Source organism: Lissotriton helveticus (genome assembly GCF_964261635.1).
Source record: "Lissotriton helveticus chromosome 1_1 unlocalized genomic scaffold, aLisHel1.1 SUPER_1_unloc_86, whole genome shotgun sequence".
Lineage (NCBI taxonomy): Eukaryota > Metazoa > Chordata > Amphibia > Caudata > Salamandridae > Lissotriton > Lissotriton helveticus.
Genome location: NW_027611732.1, coordinates 928,213 through 947,790, shown reverse-complemented (window position 1 = coordinate 947,790; position 19,578 = coordinate 928,213). Strand labels below are relative to the sequence as shown.

The 19,578-nt window shown below is 52.1% G+C and overlaps 1 protein-coding gene across 1 annotated transcript in view; it reads left to right on the top strand.

The window, feature by feature from the left end:
* Nucleotides 1–11,003: 11,003 nt before the first annotated feature.
* Nucleotides 11,004–19,578, top strand: part of LOC144806561 (uncharacterized) — a 171,116-nt gene continuing 162,541 nt past the window's right edge. The window contains exon 1 of the mRNA XM_078672898.1: nucleotides 11,004–11,161. The gene's annotated coding sequence lies outside the window, so the exon portion shown is untranslated. The remainder of the gene's footprint in view (nucleotides 11,162–19,578) is intronic.

Here is a 19,578-nt window from a genome sequence, read left to right as displayed (position 1 = left end):
AGCATTACAGCGCCAGGAAACCTCCGGGTTACAGTGCACTTTACAAGCTCAAACATAATAATACTTGTCGTACATGTGCGGTACAGAACACCCACAGTTCAGCTCTCGTTGACAGTCTGGTGCGAAAAAGATTTAAGACCACACTAGACATTTCCAATGGCTTTTTTTTATCATAACCTGTCCTCTGTTAGTAGCCAATGGACAGCGTGCACTTGTGGCGGCAAACAAAAACAATTTAAAAGATTGGCTATGGGCTATAAAAACAGCCCAGGCGTCTTTGCCGCAGGTGTTGTCTCTTTGCTAGATGGCATTGATCCTGATGCGTACTCGTACATTGATGATATTTATCTCATGGATGACGAATTATGGCCGCATCTGTGTTGCATTGACCGCATCATAGTTATGTTTTCGGACTTCGGTTATAAATTTAACTTTGCAAAGTCACACATTACGGAGTACACAGTGTTGTTCCTGGGCTATGAGCAAAAGAATGAAGGTAGAGGTCTTGCACCTCACTTCCTGGAGAAATGCGCACGTTTACGGTCTCCTACAACTCTGAATAAAACTACAATCCTTGCAGGGATTTTTGAATTTCGGGCGTACTTTTATTCCTGATTATGCCCAGCATATCAAACCTCTATATGCTTTGATACAACCAACTTTTACCAAGTCATGCTGGCTGCCTGAACATTCAGCTATTCTGCAATTTTTGCAGTCTGATCTTCTTGAATCTAAGTACTTATTGACTCAGGATAACCACACTAACCTGGTAATAAAAATTGTGCCTGGTGCCGTGGGTTTCACGTACTTGTTGTTTAATGAAGGAGACACAGTGCCTATCGCTTACAAGTCACACTTGTACACTTCGGCTGAAAAGCGATTTTCTTCTGTCGAGAAAGTCTTGACAGCTGTACAGATGGCGATTCTAAAAGAGAGAGCGTTGTCACAAGGAAAACACATGTTGGTTGTTACACCTTATCCTGCATTTGAAGCAGTGATGAAAGCCAGTGTACCAAATTCTAAAGTTATATATCCTAATTGTATACAATGGGCAACTTCGTTGACATCTCCGGATGTCACATTTATCTTTGACCCCTCATTACGAACTCAGGAGTTCTTACAGTATGAGTTTGTTCATCCTGCTCCTCTGTCCATGCGCACGCTTGAGGATTACCGTTGTATCATTTACACTGATGGTTCTGTACTGTAGTTCCTATAGTCCCAATAGGCATCTGCGCATTGGAATAATATAGACAACAGTATAGACCAGGGACTGAGGTCACCTAGATCTCTGCGGACTATATTAGACTTAAGTTTTTGCCAGCAAGCTCAGAGGTCACTAGAAACTTTCTCGAATGTAAGAGAAGGTGTTAGGCTTCCTACTTAGACAAGAAGGGATTTAGTTTCTGACAACCATACAACATGACAACTTTGCATCTCCATGAATGAGGAGGGAATCTCCAGAGTCGTGAAAAACAATAGAGGGTATTTTACTCAATCAGTAGTGCATGCTTAGTTTCACCAGAAGTGTAGAGAAAGAGAGACAGGCATTTTCAGTAAAAGATGTTATGTATTGAACAGTCTGTTTTCTCACACATGAGAAGTGAACTGCTACAATTGCAATACTTGTCATAAAATAAAGTGCGTACCGTAAAGAGTATTATGAAATAATAATGTAATAGCATATTATATTTTCTCAGCCATAAGATGCATCTAAAACATATAAAATCTATACAACAATAATAAAATGTCTAAACTGACTCAACTGGTGCTTCTAGCTTATGCCTACCCTGTGTACCTAACCTGAGTTTAGTACGGGAAGAGATAAGGGAGAAGTCGGTTAAGTTAAATAATTTCTCTGCCAATATTCTAACACCAAGAATTCTCTATGAGGCTAATCAGCTCCGTACCTTGATTTAGAATGTCGGAGGTCTTGTATGTCTCTCTCTCAGAACTCTATTTCCCGGCAGCCTGCAAGGATGGCAGGGAACACCGGAGCTGGATGTTCTCGGCTGAAGAGAAAGACAGCGTCTCTCTCAGTGCATCAAACGGGAGGGTCGCCTCCTTCAGCTCTCGCAAACAGCAGGGCGTAGGGCGAGTAGTCAGTCGATCTGCTCCAAACCACTGTGTGTTTAACAAGGCAAACCTGGGCATATTTATACTAAAAAGGTGCCGTGTTTGATGCACAAGGGTGGACATATTAACGTCACTAGGTGCATGAAGTGCGCAATACGTTCCAGGGGTCTGGGACAAATCAATACTGGAGGCTTAGAATATTCTCTCGGGGCTACAGTAAGTTTGTCATGTCCCAGAGCCAGTTGTACTCTCTAGGGGCTTAGAGGCAGAGGAAGCACCATGTTAGGACTGCGCTGACTCTGACTAAATATGGTCATGATTCTTATGCTCATAAAGGGTATTATAAGTTAAATCCATATTTGGGCATGAATCTGGAAATTCATATTAGGGTCCTAGATTACTTTACAACAGTTCGGCGCAACTGGCGATAGGATCTAAGCATTCTTATTCAGTGGCCTGCACAATCGTGGCTGGTACCATGGTGAAAGGAGAATTCAAGTCCGATGTCGTGCACACGCAGACATTAGGTGACTGTACCGCCCAGTTGGCAGAACTACGTGCTCTAGTGCTTCGGTTAGTGAGCATGAGGGGTAAAATGTCCCAATCCCTTACTGCCCGTTTATTGAGCAATGGTCCCTCTTTTTTGTCAAGCTTGCCCTCGGCATGGGGAAACCCCTATCCCCCTTATTATAGCAACGTTTGAGAAAGGTGTGTCAGGGCAAGCTTTGTTTTTTATAGTCTATTATGGAAAAATGCAAATCGCACGAGACGACTCGTACCGGCATTACACCAAAATCAGGGAATCCCTATTTATCCACAGAAAAAAATGACCAGATATACTTCTTCAACCTGATTCGTAACGCCCTGAGGAAGTCCCAGGCCGGATGGCCATGTAAGGGGTGAAACACGTGCTGGCTGTTCTCCTACGTACTATCACGAATATAGTAGCACCTTTATTAAAACAAAAAAATTAACCATTGTGTGATTGGAATTTTTCCATAACAGACTATAAAAAACAAAGCTTGCCCTGACACACCTTCCTCAAACTGTGCTCTAGTGCTTGCATTGGAGTTTGCTGACCCTCGTGTGACTACTTTAATTGTGAGTGACTCTTATTACTTTGTTCAGTCCTTCAATAAAAATGTATTCTTTTGGACTCAGAATAACTATTGTGATTTCAAAGGTGGCACAATTAAGCACAAGATCCTATGAGTTCGAGTCGCAGAACTTAAAGAACGTCTGCCTCTCATAAATGTAATTCATATTCTTGGTCACCAGCGTGTAGGAGCACACGCTGTTGGTAACAGTCTTGCTGATGAAGCAGCAAAGACCACAGTAGCAACATATGTAGTAGCCGCAGTTACACAGTCCAACAGTAACATTGATGATGACATCTTGGCAGCTGTAGCTGCTACAGAGATCGGTGATAATTACCCTCAGGGTTTCCCTTCTAAATACTCTTATCATTTAAGTCCTGATAAAGTTCCCTATGTGAAAATTAACAACGTTTGTGACAGGCTGATTCCCGACGCGGACCGCAGGCTACCCTTGATAACAGCCGCTCATGAAGGAATAGTCTCGGCTCATGCCGGCGTTTCAGCGTATGTCTCTATCTTACAGCAGTGTTACTGGTGGCGTGGATTGTGTAAATAAACTTGTGAATATGTCCTTTCTTGTTATGTATGTCAGCAGATTAAACCTTCAACTGCTGCACGGCCGCCACAAACTCAGCTGTACATATCTAATAGATCACTTGGTTGTGTTTATTTAGATCACTGCTGACCTTTTTCTTCTGATACTAAGTATATGTATGTTAGTTGCAGTGGATTCGTGCACACGTTTTCTATGGGTTTGGCCACAAAGGAGTGCTGATGCTCGAACTGTCATCAGGGATTTGCATGTCTTTGTGGGAATTTTTGCATGTGGCACCTTCCATTCTGATCAGGGTCCAGCGTTCACCTCAAGGCGTACAAGAAAGCCATGGGGTCTATGGGGGTCCAGGTGAAATTTTTGTCTCCATACTGGCCTGAGGGCAATTGTGTTGTGGAGCGAATGAACCGTGACTTAAAGCAATCTTTGCCAGCTAGGGTTTTAGGTACTAGGTGCACTAAATAATCTTCCTAGAAGATCTCTGGGTGGGCAGACCCCATACGAAATGCTCTTTGGCATAAAAATGTTTATCCCGGACCTTGATGGTCTAGACATCGCGGCGGTGGTTACACCTCTGCGTTCTCCATTTGCCGAGCTGTTCGGCATTCTAGTTCCATATTGACACTCCGCGCGTGTCCGTTTTTCATTTTTACAGCACAGCTCGGGCTTTCACTCGACTCTACAGTTTGTCCCGTTTTTATGTCTACACTCCCCTCTAAATGCGCACGCGCACACACAGTTCCACCTAACTTCCTGGTTTCTCATGGCGTCCTTGTGGATACACAACGGTTTCTCACACTTTGTATTCTGTTAGGCGTAAGCTTTTTTTACTTTGGTGCCTGCCGCACTTGTTTACCTGTATTTCCCTGTTTACCCATATTTTTCGGTTTCCGTCAACTTGTATTTCTCGCATGTTACCTCAGTGTCTCCAGCACTATTTCATCTGTATCTGGCTTTCTGTATTTCTACCGTAGTCTCACTCGCGTGCACCCGTTTTGCTTTTTTTCAATATTCACTTAGTCTAAGTTTCATCTTGTCACACCAGCCTGCCATTCACAATGGGTTTAATATCGCACGGTTACCGCTTGTGTAACGTTTTGGTTTCTCAGTTCACTGCTCAACTTGCATTGTCTGTTTCTTTTGAGCAGCATGTGATATTTTATCAGCTCTCGGGCCCTGTATCTCTCCTATGCATATTTCCTTTGTTTTACATTAACAGAATACGGACCCCCTGAAGAAGAGCCAGCGTGGCTCGAAATGCATCGGGGACACCATTAAAACCATTGATATTTCCTATTGTTACATAACTGATGCCATGGTTATGAAATCTAGAACATTTACTTTGAATCACTCTATTCTTTTCAACTAAATTTGTTGCAATTTACATTTGGAAAATCGAACTGAATTTCAAAGTGATTAAAACTTTGTTGTTTCACTTCTAAGACCATTATTTAAAGTGCAGTCGCACGTAGGTGAGCTCAAGGTCCCCACCTTACAACTGTAAGGCTTTCCTTTGCTAGACATGGCGGCGACAGCCGTACCTTTTGACGTAGATAATCATTCTGCTGTGTTACAGAACCTACAAGAGACTCGAGACAGTCTTGCAAAGGAACACTTGCCCTCCACATCTGGAGTTGAAGCTGATCTACAGATTCCGGTAGTTAGATGGCTACCCCGAGTCGGTGACCTGCTCCGTGAGAAGGTGGAGAACAAGAAGGAGTTCAGCCCCTCTTATCATGCACCCGTTCCTGGGAAACAGGTACGACTCCATTGACAATTTCAAACTACAACGAGTGGCCGATTCTTCTTAGTATGACTCCTGCTGTCTCTTGTCCAGCAATGCTGATAAATTCTGTTTTGGCCTTGGCTGACACCAACAGGCCTGACCTTGCTATAGAGATGTCCACAGTCACTAATCCATTATTAAATCCGCCAGCTGGCGATCCACATGAAGACACTGAGTATACATATCCCATGGATGTGTCTTTGCCTGGTGTGTAGACAATTCCAGGTGACCAGTCACGTTTTTCCTTTGACTCTGACTCGATAACATTGAGTGTACTATTGAGGTTTTCTATTTTTGTTACTTGTTTTAAAATACATTTTTTGGTTCCACCTTGGACTTCCATCTGGTTGGTGCTCAACTCCATTTTTTTGTTCATGTCGATTGGATTTGTGATGGTATTTTTTCATTTGGTAAATGGACACTATATAACTGAACAATCAAAAATTGTATTAATTGATGGGACTTTGGCCCCACACTCCTCATCACACATCATGAAAAGAGACCAGACTTTTGTCAACATCACAGCCTAGACTGTGATAGATGGGATTGTATGAGATACTGTAAAATTTCAAATTCACGGACCCACAGAGGTGGTTAATGTTCCTAATGTACTTCGTGTTTCAATGGGGGTTGTTGTGAAACAAAACATACGTTTTGATGATTGGAATGTCCTAGCCATTGAAGCTCTCTTTTCTGATTTGAACTATTATGCTGCCTTTGATGCTGAGGATTTATATTTAGACTCCACAAAATACGCCGACTTGTTCTGTTACCAACACTATGGCCATCTCTTTCTGCATAAGGCTAATAAGTTTAGAAATATGGTTAATTACACCCAATGGGAACATTGTCCTACTCCCACAGAAGGCAGCTCAATACCCTTTTGAATAAATTCACATATTTTACTGACTTTGATCGGTCTAACCCGAGCTCATTTTATTTTAAATTAAATTACAAATCAAATTCGAAAGTGAGACTTACTCACACAAAATTGTTGTATTCCAAATCCTTTATAGATCTGTTAGAAGTGGGTGGCTACGAGCTATGGAAAGATACCATAGATCCTAAATCTGTTTGGGGTTCTAGACCCTGGCAAGTGCAGGGCACTGAAGCTTTACACCAAGCATGTCTTATTCCGGGCCACATGTTGTTTTTAAATAGTATGATCTCACAAACAACTTGTCTTGGTTTGGCCACTTCAAAACACATGAACACCCCTAAAATTCCTAATCTCCATTCTTACCCTAATTGGAACAATCATACCGATAGGTCCCTTGAAGAATTACAATCTTTAATTTCTAACTCCTCCTTTAAAATTTCGTCACTGGATCCTGAGGGTTGGCTGTTGTGGCCAATACGTTCTGATTCTTGTCAACATGGCTTTCTGGGTTTAGCCCCTGGCCTTACACAGGACAGAATTGATCCCCGTTTTGAAACTTCCCATTCAGTTACCACCTAGTCAGTGGGAAAATTATGTCAAAATTGGCTGAAACATAACCCTGCCAACTTAGGGTGAACAAAGCGATACCAAAGGGGATGATGGACAGAGCATTTGAGCAAATCAAACACTCACCCCCAGTCAACTGATCTGGGTTTAATCCATCACCATTCTTTACCTCACTCCACCACCCCAGTTCAGACATGGCCATATGCAAATCAGTCTGACCCTGTGCCTCATTGGAACAGTCCAGCCCGAACTGCCAAGCCATGTCTTCCCTGGACCGGAAACAAGCTTCCTGGGACCGGTTTCGGATTCATAATCCTCATCAGCCAGGCTATCTTGAATCCAGTGGTAGAGTGAGCAAGGGACCCACGTCTGGGCATACCCTGCCAACTTAGGGAGAACAAAGCGATACCATGGGGTACCAGTGGGGATGATGGACAGAATGTTTGAGCAAATCAAACACTCGCCCCCAGTCAACTGATATGGTTTTAATCCATCAGCATTCTTTACCTCACTCCTCCACCCCAGTTCAGACATGGCCATATGCAAATCAGTCTGACCCTGTGCCTCATTGGAACAGTCCAGCCCGAACTGCCAAACCATGTCTTCCCTGGACCAGATCCATGCATCCTGGGACCAGTTTTGTATTCATATTCCTCATCAGCCAGGCTATCTTGAATCCTGTGGTAGAGTGAGCAAGGGAACCTCGTCTGGGCATACCCTTCCAACTTAGTGCAAACAAATCGATACCAAAGGGGATGATGGATGGAGCGTTTGAGCAAATCAAACACTCACCCCCAGTCAACTGACCTGGGTTTAATCCATCACCATTCTTTACCTCACTCCTCCACCCCAGTTCAGACATGGCCATATGCAAATCAGTCTGACCCTGTGCCTCATTAGAACAGTCTAGCCCGAACTGCCAAGCCATGTCTTCCCTGGACCGGAAACAAGCATCCTGGGACCGGTTTCGGATTCATAATCCTCATCAGTCGGCTACCTATGTCATCTACATGAACTGTCTGTACTGAAAATGGGAAGGACCTATGGAGACAAATGGAGAATGGTGACCCCCTGTGGACCACTGAGTAAATATTGCATGATGGACACAGGTGTCTGTGTACTACCCAGGAACATAACCTTTGTACCTAGTAAATGAGTCTCTTGAAGTAACAGGATATCAGGGGTGTGATAACTGCCCCCTCTTAATTTTAGTATTCAAACTATTATCAGTCCATGACTTTATACTATATCCCATCTCACAGTCTGACAACAATTTGTTAGTCATTAGAATCAAAGTGATCCTGTACAACTTGCGGGAGCATGTGCCTGGTAACATTAACACAATGAAACCCTGAAGAATCTAAACTAAAATCCATCTCCCTAACACCCCCACCCTATATTTCCATCATAGAAGTAGCAGTCTCCCCAACTCATATGTAATAAACAACTGTGAAACTCAATGGCAAAAAGTGAAAAAAGAAAAAAGCAAGCAAAATGAGTGATGCACTTTGAATGAAGAGCCTCCTTTTCTTAAAGAGTCCCTTTTCTTTTCTCTTTCAGGGGCTTTGTATTGTGTAGAAAAGCTGAACATGAAGTCAGTCCTTTCATAATGGTCTCTGTTGCCACATGCGTGTTGTTTCAACTGAACCCCTGGGTATGGTGAAGACTGTCTGCAGCAGGAGTAACCTCTACCCCCAATGACTTAACGTGTGGTAGATTCTTTGATCCCGCCTCGGTTTATGTTGTGTTCTTTGTGGGATGAAGATATTTCATCAGACGCCCTTTGAATCCCCTGTATGTGTCAGTGTGAACTGAAGGAGGTTCAAAGGCAATATCTTGTGTGCCAGACACAGCCCAGTGGGGCAGAGGTCCCATCCTCCAGATCTTAGCCAAGGCACTGAGAGTATCAATGTACATGTTGAAGGGCTTCTCTTAGTGAACCCACCCAGGCACAGAATTTGTAACTCACTTCAGTCAAATCCGGGAATCAGCAGAAACATAGACAGTGCCTTTAACCCCTTTCAATAGGAAACATAAGTTTGCCTTCCTATCAGAAAAGACAGCATTGTCTATCAAGGATAATTGAATTGGAAAAACAGCACAGTGTGAAAGTCAGGAGACAGAAGGTACTCGTAGGAAGGAACTCAAGCGGGGAACCACTTTGTGACCATTGTAGAGTTGAACAACACTGACATGAAGTGCAATTAAACTGAAACAAACATGTCATTTCTTTTTGCAGAGATCCGCACTGCTCTGGTCTGAATGCTGATAGTATACCTTGGCAGGAGCGTGTCAGTGTAGCGCCTGCACCGCTTCTAGACGCTTTTATCTCTGAGCTAAGAGCATGCTCCTCCCCCTTACTTCAGATGAGCGCACATGTATTTGCTTCAGAGAGCTCAAGGTTTTGAGATTCTTAGGAGCCAAAACAAACTATCCTATTGATGACCTCACAGGAAGTGATGTCACATAACATTTGCCTTTGATAATGTCAGAGGAAGAAAAATGTGTGAAATTATAGGCATGATGAGTGCACAGGTAACATCTAAATCATTAATGCAGACATCTAAATTAACATTAGACCGAATGTATAATCTGTGCATCCGCAAGGTGAAATATTGAAAATGTAGTGTTATCAAAATGTAGGACAGTGGGTTTGCTGAACTCTAAGAAGTGAATAGTGTCTCCCTCTTTAGTTGTAAGCGGCTACTCTGCACACAGTAGAAGTGCGAGCAAAGTCACATTTGAAGTACTTGGACCCCTCTCCTGTCTCCCAGTTATAAGATTCAGCTAGGTGTGAGTGAGACTTCAGCACGACCTCTAAATGTGTGAGTGTCACTCATGATGAGTGAGACTTGAAGGATCTGAGGTGTATGCATTTTCGGATCTGATGTCACTGCCGAGGCAACAAATGCAACTTGCCTGACAGTGCTACGAAGCCCTCCTGCACCCGCACATTGATAGTGCGTGGATGAGGAGTGACTTATGATAGGTGAGAGGGTTACCACCTGGCCGGTCTCTTAGCGGCATGGCCTGTATTTTCATGTCCCGGCCAGTACAAAAGTAGGAAGATTACTTAAAGCTGGCATTTTTCCTCTAATCAGTGCAAACTTAAAATATCGAATATATGCAGAAATCACTTTAAAATGTGTTCTAGAGCTGCCTTAACCCCTTGCATGCTGACTACAGTGCCCGAGTGCTGATGACGGCTGGGGGCCGTCATGATCGCACCTGCGCTGGAATGTCCAGCACAGGAGCAAAATCGTGGCAGCATGGAAGGGGTTAATGAATCCTGACTGAGAGTTAAAGTAAATAAAGACAGCAAAGCCATGTTAAAAATGAATACAAACACTTTTATTCAAAGTCTTATTGAAGAATAATATCCGGGCCTTTGCAAAATCTTAAAACATGACCAAAAGGCAGGTGGTAACTCTAATAAGAGCCTGTATGCAGAACTCTGACATTTGTTAGTGCTGGAATACCCTCTCATCCTCAGACCCGGCACCGTTCACTCACTGCCATGACACCATCCACTGAGGGAGAAATCTGTGAGAGTCAAACCCGATTGTTCTGTCTCATGAATGTATTGAGACTGCAATTTACTTTATTTTGTTTTATAAGTGAAACTTTGGAGGGAGTGAGTGGGTAAAAAATGCAGAGAAATGCAAAACTTAATTTGGGGCAAATCGTTGGAAAGTTGTTTGAATATACACAGCCCTATCTAATATAAAGAATTACCCACAGAAACAGGAAAAATAGAAAAACAGAAAAATGTTGACTAGTTTAATTCTAGCAGTTTTCTTAAATTGTTATGTATTTAATGAAATTCAGGCTGTCATTTCCAATTCATTTGTGAAAACTGGAGGCGGCGGTTCCGTCAGAGGCCACCAGAGGGCGCTCATCGCCTGCTGATGAAACCCACTGACCTCCACATGGGATGAAAGGGAGAAGGGTTTCCTCTTCCGGGTCAGCGGCGGCAGAGACAGCACCAGCAGCTACGGTGACATAACTTCCGGCCTCTCCTGGTGTTTGCAGCCTGCAGCAGAGGAGGAAGGAGCCCTGTCTGTCTGTGCAGTTACCTTCATCTGCAGACCCCCCTCAAACCCCAGATTAACCACTCCCAGACGCCAGACCTGCCTCCCCCCCTCCCCCCAGCCCAAGGAGGAGGAGAGAGCCTGGAAACGTCTGCACAGGTCTCCGCTCAGGTAGGAGATTGTCAGCACCTTCTGCTGTGTTTGTAGAAATAGACTGAATAATCTTGGAGGGAATCTCTGCAGGAGCCGGGCTTAGCTGGGCTCTTCTATCCGGGGCCCCTGGGGCTGAGCTATACTCTTCTATCTGGGGGCCCTTGGGGCTGAGCTGGGCTCTTCTATCCCTTGGCCCCTGGGGCTGAGCTGGGCTCTTCTATCTGGGGCCCCTGGGGCTGAGCTGGGCTCTTCTATCTGGGGGTCCTGGGGCTGAGCTGGGCTCTTCTATCCCGGGGCCCTGAGGCTGATGTAGGAAACTCTTACTGGGCTCTTCTATCCGGGGCCCCTGGGGCTGAGCTGGGCTCTTCTATCTAGGGGCCTCTGGGCTGAACTGGGCTCTTCTATCTGGGGGCCTCTGGGGCTGAGCTGGGCTCTTCTATCCGGGGGTCTCTGGGGCTGAGCTGGGCTCTTCTATCTGGAGCCCCTGGGGCTGAGTTGGGCTTTTCTATCCGGGGGCCCTGGAGCTGAGCTGGGTTCTTCTATCCGGAGGCCTGTGCGGCTGAGCTGGGCTCTTCTATCAGGGGCCCTGGGGCTGAGCTCGGCTCTTCTATCCGGGGGTCCCTGAGGCTGAGCTGGGCTCTTCTATCCCCGGTTTCTCTGGGGCTGAGCTGGGCTCTTCTATCCTGTGCCCCTGGGGCTGAGCTGGGCTCTTCTATCCGGGGGCCCCTGGGGCTGAGCTGGGCTCTTCTATCCAGGGGCCCCTGGGGCTGAGCTGGAATCTTCTATCTGGGGCCCCTGGGGCTGAGCTGGGCTCTTCTATCCGGGGGCCCTGGGGCTGAGCTGGGCTCTTCTATCATGGGGCCCCTGGGGCTGAGCTGGGCTCTTCTATCCGTGGGCCCTAGGGCTGAGCTGGGCTCCTTTATCCAGGGGCCCCTGGGGCTGAGCTGTGCTCTTCTATCCGTGGCCCCCGGGGGCTGAGCTGGGCTCCTCTATCCAGGAGCCCCTGGGGATGAACTGGGCTCTTCTATCCGGGGGCCCTTTGGGGCTGAGCTGGGCTCTTCTATCCGGGGGCCCTAGGGGCTGAGCTGGGCTCTTCTATCTGGTGGCCTCTGTGGCTGAGCTGGGCTCTTCTATCTAGGGGCCCCTGGGGTGGAGATGGGCTCCTCTATCCATGGGCCCCTGGGACTAAGCTGGGTTCTTCTATCCGGGGGCCCTTGGGGGCTGAGCTGGGCTCTTCTGTCTAGGGGCCTCTGGGCTGAACTGGGCTCTTCTATTTGGGGGCCTCTGGGGCTGAGCTGGGCTCTTCTATCCGGGGGCCCCTGGGGCTGAGCGGGGCTCTTCTATCTGGAGCCCCTGGGGCTGAGTTGGGCTTTTCTATCCGGGGGCCCTGGAGCTGAGCTGGGTTCTTCTATCTGGAGGCCTGTGCAGCTGAGCTGGGCTCTTCTATCCGGTGGTCCTGTGGCGGAGCTGGGCTCTTCTATCCGGGGCCCCTGGGGCTGAGCTGGGCTCTTCTATCCCGGGGTTCTCTGGGGCTCAGCTGGGCTCTTCTATCCTGTGCCCCTGGGGCTGAGCTGGGCTCTTCTGTCCGGGGGCCCCTGGGGCTGAGCTGGGCTCTTCTATCCAGGAGCCCCTGGGGCTGAGCTGGAATCTTCTATCTGGGGCCCCTGGGGCTGAGCTGGGCTCTTCTATCCGGGGGCCCTAGGGCTGAGCTGGGCTCTTCTCCAGGGCCCCTGGGGCTAAGCTGGACCCTGCTATGAGGGGCCCCTGGGGCTGAGCGGGGCTCTTCTATCCGGGGGCCCCTAGGGCTGAGCTGGGCTCTTCTATCCGGGGGCTCCTGGGGCTAAGCTGGGCTCCTCTATCCGGGGGCCTTGGGACTGAGCTGGGCTCTTCTGTCCGGGGCCCCTGGGGCTGAGCTGGGCTCTTCTATCCGGGGCCCCTGGGGCTGAGCTGGGCTCCTCTATCTGTGAGCCCTTGGGCTGAGCTGGGCTCTTCTATACAGCGGCCCCTGTGGCAGAGCTGGGCTCCTCTGTCCGGGGCCCCTGGGGCTGAGCTGGGCTCTCCTATCCGGGGGCCCCTTGGGGGCTGAGCTGGGCTCTTTTATCCTGGGGCTGAGCTGGGCTCTTCTATCCGGGGCCCCTTGTGCTGAGCTGGGCTCTTCTAACCAGGGGCCCGTGGGGCTGAGCTGGGCTCTTCTATCCGTGGGTCCCAGGGGGGCTGTGCTGGGATCTTCTATCCAGGGCCCCTGGGGCTGAGCTGGTCTATTCCCTCCGGAGGCCCCTGGGGAGGGCTGGACTCTTCTATCCAGTGCTGAGCTGGGCTCTTCTATCCCCGGGTTCTCTGGGGCTGAGCTGGGCTCTTCTATCCTGTGCCCCTGGGGCTGAGCTGGGCTCTTCTATCCGGGGGCCCCTGGGGCTGAGCTGGGCTCTTCTATCCAGGGGCCCCTGGGGCTGAGCTGGAATCTTCTATCTGGGGCCCCTGGGGGTGAGCTGGGCTCTTCTATCCGGGGGCCCTGGGGCTGAGCTGGGCTCTTCTATCATGGGGCCCCTGGGGCTGAGCTGGGCTCTTCTATCCGTGGGCCCTAGGGCTGAGCTGGGCTCCTTTATCCAGGGGCCCCTGGGGCTGAGCTGTGCTCTTCTATCCGTGGCCCCCGGGGGCTGAGCTGGGCTCCTCTATCCAGGAGCCCCTGGGGATGAACTGGGCTCTTCTATCCGGGGGCCCTTTGGGGCTGAGCTGGGCTCTTCTATCCGGGGGCCCTAGGGGCTGAGCTGGGCTCTTCTATCTGGTGGCCTCTGTGGCTGAGCTGGGCTCTTCTATCTAGGGGCCCCTGGGGTGGAGATGGGCTCCTCTATCCATGGGCCCCTGGGACTAAGCTGGGTTCTTCTATCTGGGGGCCCTTGGGGGCTGAGCTGGGCTCTTCTGTCTAGGGGCCTCTGGGCTGAACTGGGCTCTTCTATTTGGGGGCCTCTGGGGCTGAGCTGGGCTCTTCTATCCGGGGGCCCCTGGGGCTGAGCTGGGCTCTTCTATCTGGAGCCCCTGGGGCTGAGTTGGGCTTTTCTATCCGGGGGCCCTGGAGCTGAGCTGGGTTCTTCTATCTGGAGGCCTGTGCAGCTGAGCTGGGCTCTTCTATCCGGTGGTCCTGTGGCGGAGCTGGGCTCTTCTATCCGGGGCCCCTGGGTCTGAGCTGGGCTCTTCTATCCCGGGGTTCTCTGGGGCTGAGCTGGGCTCTTCTATCCTGTGCCCCTGGGGCTGAGCTGGGCTCTTCTGTCCGGGGGCCCCTGGGGCTGAGCTGGGCTCTTCTATCCAGGAGCCCCTGGGGCTGAGCTGGAATCTTCTATCTGGGGCCCCTGGGGCTGAGCTGGGCTCTTCTATCCGGGGGCCCTAGGGCTGAGCTGGGCTCTTCTCCAGGGCCCCTGGGGCTAAGCTGGACCCTGCTATGAGGGGCCCCTGGGGCTGAGCGGGGCTCTTCTATCCGGGGGCCCCTAGGGCTGAGCTGGGCTCTTCTATCCGGGGGCTCCTGGGGCTAAGCTGGGCTCCTCTATCCGGGGGCCTTGGGACTGAGCTGGGCTCTTCTGTCCGGGGCCCCTGGGGCTGAGCTGGGCTCTTCTATCCGGGGCCCCTGGGGCTGAGCTGGGCTCCTCTATCTGTGAGCCCTTGGGCTGAGCTGGGCTCTTCTATACAGCGGCCCCTGTGGCAGAGCTGGGCTCCTCTGTCCGGGGCCCCTGGGGCTGAGCTGGGCTCTGCTATCCGGGGGCCCCTTGGGGGCTGAGCTGGGCTCTTTTATCCTGGGGCTGAGCTGGGCTCTTCTATCCGGGGCCCCTTGTGCTGAGCTGGGCTCTTCTAACCAGGGGCCCGTGGGTCTGAGCTGGGCTCTTCTATCCGTGGGTCCCAGGGGGGCTGTGCTGGGATCTTCTATCCAGGGCCCCTGGGGCTGAGCTGGTCTATTCCCTCCGGAGGCCCCTGGGGAGGGCTGGACTCTTCTATCCAGTGCTGAGCTGGGCTCTTCTATCCAGGACCTCTGGGCTCTTCTATCCGGGGGCCCGTGGGGCTGAGCTATATTCTTCTATCCGGGGCCCTTGGGGCTGAACGGGGCTCTTCTACTCGGGGGCCCCTGGGGCTGAGCTATAATCAATCAATCATGCCATTTGTATAGCGCACTACTCACCCGGGAGGGTCTCAAGGCGCTTGGGGGGAGGAGGGTGCTGCTACTGCTCGAACAGCCAGGTCTTGAGTTGTTTCCTGAAGGCGAGATGGTCCTGGGTCAGCCGAAGGTGGATGGGGAGGGAGTTCCAAGTTTTGGCAGCCAGGTAAGAGAAGGATCTTCCTCTGGCGGTGGCTCTTCGGATGCGTGGTACGGCTGCGAGGGCGAGGCTGGTGGACCGTAGCTGGCGGGTGGGCGTGTAGAAGGTCAGGCGGTCGTTGAGGTACTTGGGGCCCAGGTCGTGGAGAGACTTGTGTGCGTGGGTGAGGAGCCGGAACGTGATCCTCTTGTCGACGGGGAGCCAGTGCAGGTTCCTCAGGTGGCTGGAGATGTGGCTGCGTCGGGGCACATCCAGGATGAGTCGGGTGGAGGCGTTCTGGATGCGCTGGAGTCTTTTCTGTAGCTTGGCTGTGGTTCCGGCGTAGAGGGCGTTTCCGTAGTCCAGTCGGCTGGTGACGAGTGCCTGGGTGACAGTCTTCCTGGTCTCGGTCGGGATCCAGCAGAAGATCTTGCAAAGCATACGCAGGGTGTTGAAGCACGATGAGGAGTCGGCGTTGACTTGTCTGGTCATCGATAGGGAGGGATCCAGGATGAAGCCCAGGTTGCGTGCGTGGTCGGTTGGCTTGGGTGCGGTGCCCAGGGCTGGGGGCCACCAGGAGTCGTCCCAGGCGGAGGGCGAAGATCCCAGGATGAGGACTTCCGTCTTGTCTGATTTCAGTTTCAGGCGGCTGTCCTTCATCCACTCGGCGACGTCTTTCATCCCTTCGTGTAGTCAGGTTCTGGCGGTGTCGGGGTCTCTGGTGAGGGAGAGGATCAGCTGGGTGTCGTCGGCGTAAGAGATGATGTTGAGGTTGTGCTGGCGTGCGATGGCTGCGAGAGTTTTCATGTAGATGTTGAAGAGGGTGGGGCTGAGTGAAGATCCTTGCGGGACGCCGCAGATGACTTCGGTGGCCTCGGAGCGAAACGGGGGAAGGCGGACTCTTTGTGTTCTTCCGGCGAGGAACGAGATGATCCACTCCAGTGCCTTCTCTTGGATACCGATGTTGTTGAGGCGCTGGACTAGGGTGCGGTGGCAGACCGTGTCGAACGCAGCGGAGAGGTCCAGGAGGATGAGGGCCACTGTTTCCCCCTTGTCGAGCAGGGTCCGGATGTCGTCGGTGGCTGCGATGAGGGCGGTCTCGGTGCTGTGGTTGGCTCTGAGGCCGGACTGCGAGGGGTCGAGGGATCCGTTCGTCTCGAGGAAGGCGGTCAGCTGTCTGTTGACGATCTTCTCGATGACTTTAGCAGGAAAAGGGAGGAGCGAGATGGGGCGGAAGTTTTTGAGATCGGTGGGGTCCGCTGTAGGTTTCTTCAGGAGGGCGCTGATCTCGGCGTGCTTCCAGCTCTCCGGGAAGGTGGCGGTGTTGAAGGAGGCGTTGATGATGTTCCGGAGTTGGGGTGCGATGGTGGAGTCGGCCTTGTTGAAGACGTGGTGTGGGCAGGGGTCGGTCGGTGATCCGGAGTGGATGGTGTTCATCGTGCGGGCTGTGTCTTCGGTGGTCACCGTGGTCCAGGTGCGAAGGGTGGCAGTGGGGGGCGTTGGTTCGACAGTTGGGTGCGTGGGTGGGGCGCCGAAGCTGTTGTGGATGTCGGCGATCTTGCGGTCGAAGAACGAGGCGAGGGAGTGGCAGAGGTCTTGTGACGGAGTGATGTCGTTGGTGCCGGGGTTGGAGAACTCCTTGATGATAGTGAAGAGCTCTTTGCTGTCGTGGGCGTTGTTGTCCAGTCGTTCCTTCAGGGATTTCTTCTTGGTGGTGCGGATGAGCTGGTGCTGCTTGCGGGTAGCGTGTTTGAGGGCGGTCATGTTGTCGGTGGTCCGGTCGAGGAGCCAGGCTTTCTCGAGGGTGCAGCAGGTCTTCTTGGAGTCCTTGAGGTCGTCGGTGAACCAGGGGGCCCCTGGGGCTGAGCTGGGCCCTTCTATCTGCATCCCCTGGGGCTGAGCTGGGCTCTTCTATCCTGAGGTCTCTGGGGCTGAGCTGGGCTCTTCTATACGGGGGCTTCTGGGACTGTGCTCTGCTCTTCTATCCGGGGGGCCCTGGGGCTGAGCTGGGCTCTTCTATCCGGGGCCCCTAGGGCTGAGCTGGGCTCTTCTATCCGGGGGCCCTTGGGACTGAGTTGGGCTCTACTATCTGCGGGCCCCTGGGGCTGAGCTGGGCCCTTCTATCTGCATCCCCTGGGGCTGAGCTGGGCTCTTCTATCCGGGGATCCTGGGGCTGAGCTGGGCCCTTCTATCCAGGGCCCCTGGGGCTGAGCTGGGCTCTTCTATCCGGGGGCTTCTGGGGGGCTGGGCTCTTATATCTGAGGCCCCTGGGGCTGTGCTATGCTCTTCTATCTGGGGGGCCCTGGGGCTGAGCTGGGTTCTTCTATCCGGGGCCCCTGGAGCTGAGCTGGGCTCCTCTATCCAGGGGCCCCTGGGGCTGAGCTGCGCTCTTCTATCCGGGGCCCCTGGGGCTAAGCGCGGCTCCTCTATCCAGGGTCCCCTGGGGCTGAGCTGGGCTCATCTATCTGGGGGACCCTGGGGCTGAGCTGGGCTCTTCTATCCGGGGGCCCTAGGGGCTGAGCTGGGCTCTTCTATCCGGGGGTCTCTGGGCCTGAGCTTGGCTATTCTATCTGGGGGCCCCTGGGGCGGAGCTGAGCTCCTCTATCCAGGGGCCCCTGGGGCTGAGCTGGGCTCTTCTATCCGGGGGCCCCTAGAGCTGAGATGGTCTCTTCTATCTTGGTGCCCCTGGGGCGGAGCTGTGCTCTTCTATCCACAGGCTCCAGGGGGGCTGAGATGGGCTCTTCTATCTGGGGCCCCTGGTGCTGAGCTGGGCTCTTCTATCTGGGGGCTCTGGGTCGGAGCTGGGCTCTTCTATCCAGGGCCCCTGGGGCTGAGCTGGGCTCTTCTTTCCAGGGGCCCTGGGGCTGAGCTGGGCTCTTCTATCCGGGGATCCTGGGGCTGAGCAGGGCTCTTCTATCCGGGGGTCCCTGGGGCTGAGCTGGGCACTTCTATCCACCGGCCCCAGGGGGGGGCTGAGCTGGGCTCTTCTATCCGGGGACCCCTTGGGCTGAGCTGGGTTCTTCTATCCGGGGGCTCCTGGGACTGAGCTGGGCCCTTCTATCCGGGGGCCCCTAGGGCTGAGCTGGACTCCTCTATCCGAGGCCCTGGGGCTGAGCTGGGCTCTTCTATCCGGGGCCCCTGGTGCTAAGTTGGCTCTTCTATCCGGGGGCCCCCGGGGCTGAGCTGGGCCTTTCTATCCAGGGGCCCCAGGGGCTGAGCTGGGCTCTTCTATCCGGGGCCCCTGGGGCTGAGCTGGGCTCTTCTATCTGGGGCCCCTGGGGCTGAGCTGAGCTCTTCTACCCGGGGGCTTCTGGAGGGCTGAGCTAGGCTCTTCTTACCGGGGTCCCTGGGGCTGAGCTTGGCTCTTCTATCTGTGGCCCCTAGGGCTGAGCTGGGCTCTTCTATCCGGGGCCCCTGGGGCTGAGCTGGGCTCTTATATCTGGGGCCCCTGGGGCTGATCTGGGCTCTTCTATCTGTGGCTCCTAGGGCTGAGCTGGGCTCTTCTATCCGGGGCCCCCTGGGGCTGAGCTGGGCTCTTCTATCTGGGGGCCCTGGGGGGCTTTCCTTCTGGCCCTGGGGGTGTTTGTGGGAATCATGTGTGTTAAAGAGGGGATCTGTGCACTGCATCTTAATGCACTGTTAGAAATATGTGCACTGCGGTGCATTCTTACTGCACTTTGAGGGATCTGTGCACTGTGGTGCATCTTGGTGCACTGTGGGAAATATGTGCACTGTGGTGCATCTTGCTGCACTGTGAGGGGTCTGTGTACTGTGTTGCATCTTGCTGCACTGTGGGAAATCTGTGCACTGCACTGCATCTTGCTGCACTGTGACGGATCTGTGCACTGTGGTGCATCTTGCTGCACTGCGAGGGATCTGTGCACTGTGGTGCATCTTGCTGCACTGTGAGGGATCTGTGCACTTTGGTGCATCTTGCTGCACTGTGAGGGATATGTGCACTGCGGTGCATTCTTACTGCACTGTGAGGGATCTGTGCACTGTGGCGCATCTTGCTGCACTGTGAGGGATCTGTGCACTGTGGTGCATCTTGCTGCACTGTGAGGGATCTGTGCACTGTGGTGCATCTTGGTGCACTGTGAGGGATCTGTGCACTGTGGTGCATCTTGCTGCACTGTGAAGGATCTGTGCACTGTGGTG